We start from the raw sequence: 4302 nt of genomic DNA, 5'->3' as shown, positions 1-4302 counted from the left end.
ACCTAACCTAACCTAACCTAACCTAACCTAACCTAACCTAACCTAACCTAACCTAACCTAACCTAACCTAACCTAACCTAACCTAACCTAACCTAACCTAACCTAACCTAACCTAACCTAACCTAACCTAACCTAACTTAATGAAACCTAACAAAAACCGGTTAGGTTACAAAAACCGGAAAACCGGAAATTCCGGAAAAAGCGAGGTTAGGTTGCTGAAGACATTCTGGAAACCGGTTAGGTTCGTTGCAGAACCTAACTTAATGAAACCTAACAAAAACCGGTTAGGTTACAAAAACCGGAAAACCGGAAATTCCGGAAAAAGCGAGGTTAGGTTGCTGAAGACATTCTGGAAACCGGTTAGGTTCGTTGCAGAACCTAACTTAATGAAACCTAACAAAAACCGGTTAGGTTACAAAAACCGGAAAACCGGAAATTCCGGAAAAAGCGAGGTTAGGTTGCTGAAGACATTCTGGAAACCGGTTAGGTTCGTTGCAGAACCTAACTTAATGAAACCTAACAAAAACCGGTTAGGTTACAAAAACCGGAAAACCGGAAATTCCGGAAAAAGCGAGGTTAGGTTGCTGAAGACATTCTGGAAACCGGTTAGGTTCGTTGCAGAACCTAACTTAATGAAACCTAACAAAAACCGGTTAGGTTACAAAAACCGGAAAACCGGAAATTCCGGAAAAAGCGAGGTTAGGTTGCTGAAGACATTCTGGAAACCGGTTAGGTTCGTTGCAGAACCTAACTTAATGAAACCTAACAAAAACCGGTTAGGTTACAAAAACCGGAAAACCGGAAATTCCGGAAAAAGCGAGGTTAGGTTGCTGAAGACATTCTGGAAACCGGTTAGGTTCGTTGCAGAACCTAACTTAATGAAACCTAACAAAAACCGGTTAGGTTACAAAAACCGGAAAACCGGAAATTCCGGAAAAAGCGAGGTTAGGTTGCTGAAGACATTCTGGAAACCGGTTAGGTTCGTTGCAGAACCTAACTTAATGAAACCTAACAAAAACCGGTTAGGTTACAAAAACCGGAAAACCGGAAATTCCGGAAAAAGCGAGGTTAGGTTGCTGAAGACATTCTGGAAACCGGTTAGGTTCGTTGCAGAACCTAACTTAATGAAACCTAACAAAAACCGGTTAGGTTACAAAAACCGGAAAACCGGAAATTCCGGAAAAAGCGAGGTTAGGTTGCTGAAGACATTCTGGAAACCGGTTAGGTTCGTTGCAGAACCTAACTTAATGAAACCTAACAAAAACCGGTTAGGTTACAAAAACCGGAAAACCGGAAATTCCGGAAAAAGCGAGGTTAGGTTGCTGAAGACATTCTGGAAACCGGTTAGGTTCGTTGCAGAACCTAACTTAATGAAACCTAACAAAAACCGGTTAGGTTACAAAAACCGGAAAACCGGAAATTCCGGAAAAAGCGAGGTTAGGTTGCTGAAGACATTCTGGAAACCGGTTAGGTTCGTTGCAGAACCTAACTTAATGAAACCTAACAAAAACCGGTTAGGTTACAAAAACCGGAAAACCGGAAATTCCGGAAAAAGCGAGGTTAGGTTGCTGAAGACATTCTGGAAACCGGTTAGGTTCGTTGCAGAACCTAACTTAATGAAACCTAACAAAAACCGGTTAGGTTACAAAAACCGGAAAACCGGAAATTCCGGAAAAAGCGAGGTTAGGTTGCTGAAGACATTCTGGAAACCGGTTAGGTTCGTTGCAGAACCTAACTTAATGAAACCTAACAAAAACCGGTTAGGTTACAAAAACCGGAAAACCGGAAATTCCGGAAAAAGCGAGGTTAGGTTGCTGAAGACATTCTGGAAACCGGTTAGGTTCGTTGCAGAACCTAACTTAATGAAACCTAACAAAAACCGGTTAGGTTACAAAAACCGGAAAACCGGAAATTCCGGAAAAAGCGAGGTTAGGTTGCTGAAGACATTCTGGAAACCGGTTAGGTTCGTTGCAGAACCTAACTTAATGAAACCTAACAAAAACCGGTTAGGTTACAAAAACCGGAAAACCGGAAATTCCGGAAAAAGCGAGGTTAGGTTGCTGAAGACATTCTGGAAACCGGTTAGGTTCGTTGCAGAACCTAACTTAATGAAACCTAACAAAAACCGGTTAGGTTACAAAAACCGGAAAACCGGAAATTCCGGAAAAAGCGAGGTTAGGTTGCTGAAGACATACTGGAAACCGGTTAGGTTCGTTGCAGAACCTAACTTAATGAAACCTAACAAAAACCGGTTAGGTTACAAAAACCGGAAAACCGGAAATTCCGGAAAAAGCGAGGTTAGGTTGCTGAAGACATTCTGGAAACCGGTTAGGTTCGTTGCAGAACCTAACTTAATGAAACCTAACAAAAACCGGTTAGGTTATAAAAACCGGAAAACCGGAAATTCCGGAAAAAGCGAGGTTAGGTTGCTGAAGACATTCTGGAAACCGGTTAGGTTCGTTGCAGAACCTAACTTAATGAAACCTAACAAAAACCGGTTAGGTTACAAAAACCGGAAAACCGGAAATTCCGGAAAAAGCGAGGTTAGGTTGCTGAAGACATTCTGGAAACCGGTTAGGTTCGTTGCAGAACCTAACTTAATGAAACCTAACAAAAACCGGTTAGGTTACAAAAACCGGAAAACCGGAAATTCCGGAAAAAGCGAGGTTAGGTTGCTGAAGACATTCTGGAAACCGGTTAGGTTCGTTGCAGAACCTAACTTAATGAAACCTAACAAAAACCGGTTAGGTTACAAAAACCGGAAAACCGGAAATTCCGGAAAAAGCGAGGTTAGGTTGCTGAAGACATTCTGGAAACCGGTTAGGTTCGTTGCAGAACCTAACTTAATGAAACCTAACAAAAACCGGTTAGGTTACAAAAACCGGAAAACCGGAAATTCCGGAAAAAGCGAGGTTAGGTTGCTGAAGACATTCTGGAAACCGGTTAGGTTCGTTGCAGAACCTAACTTAATGAAACCTAACAAAAACCGGTTAGGTTACAAAAACCGGAAAACCGGAAATTCCGGAAAAAGCGAGGTTAGGTTGCTGAAGACATTCTGGAAACCGGTTAGGTTCGTTGCAGAACCTAACTTAATGAAACCTAACAAAAACCGGTTAGGTTACAAAAACCGGAAAACCGGAAATTCCGGAAAAAGCGAGGTTAGGTTGCTGAAGACATTCTGGAAACCGGTTAGGTTCGTTGCAGAACCTAACTTAATGAAACCTAACAAAAACCGGTTAGGTTACAAAAAACCGGAAAACCGGAAATTCCGGAAAAAGCGAGGTTAGGTTGCTGAAGACATTCTGGAAACCGGTTAGGTTCGTTGCAGAACCTAACTTAATGAAACCTAACAAAAACCGGTTAGGTTACAAAAACCGGAAAACCGGAAATTCCGGAAAAAGCGAGGTTAGGTTGCTGAAGACATTCTGGAAACCGGTTAGGTTCGTTGCAGAACCTAACTTAATGAAACCTAACAAAAACCGGTTAGGTTACAAAAACCGGAAAACCGGAAATTCCGGAAAAAGCGAGGTTAGGTTGCTGAAGACATTCTGGAAACCGGTTAGGTTCGTTGCAGAACCTAACTTAATGAAACCTAACAAAAACCGGTTAGGTTACAAAAACCGGAAAACCGGAAATTCCGGAAAAAAGCGAGGTTAGGTTGCTGAAGACATTCTGGAAACCGGTTAGGTTCGTTGCAGAACCTAACTTAATGAAACCTAACAAAAACCGGTTAGGTTACAAAAACCGGAAAACCGGAAATTCCGGAAAAAGCGAGGTTAGGTTGCTGAAGACATTCTGGAAACCGGTTAGGTTCGTTGCAGAACCTAACTTAATGAAACCTAACAAAAACCGGTTAGGTTACAAAAACCGGAAAACCGGAAATTCCGGAAAAAGCGAGGTTAGGTTGCTGAAGACATTCTGGAAACCGGTTAGGTTCGTTGCAGAACCTAACTTAATGAAACCTAACAAAAACCGGTTAGGTTACAAAAACCGGAAAACCGGAAATTCCGGAAAAAGCGAGGTTAGGTTGCTGAAGACATTCTGGAAACCGGTTAGGTTCGTTGCAGAACCTAACTTAATGAAACCTAACAAAAACCGGTTAGGTTACAAAAACCGGAAAACCGGAAATTCCGGAAAAAGCGAGGTTAGGTTGCTGAAGACATTCTGGAAACCGGTTAGGTTCGTTGCAGAACCTAACTTAATGAAACCTAACAAAAACCGGTTAGGTTACAAAAACCGGAAAACCGGAAATTCCGGAAAAAGCGAGGTTAGGTTGCTGAAGACATTCTGGAAACCGGTTAG

This window comes from Ostrinia nubilalis, chromosome 2, assembly GCF_963855985.1.
Source record: "Ostrinia nubilalis chromosome 2, ilOstNubi1.1, whole genome shotgun sequence".
NCBI classification, from domain to species: Eukaryota; Metazoa; Arthropoda; class Insecta; order Lepidoptera; family Crambidae; genus Ostrinia; species Ostrinia nubilalis.
This window is presented reverse-complemented; position numbering follows the sequence as displayed.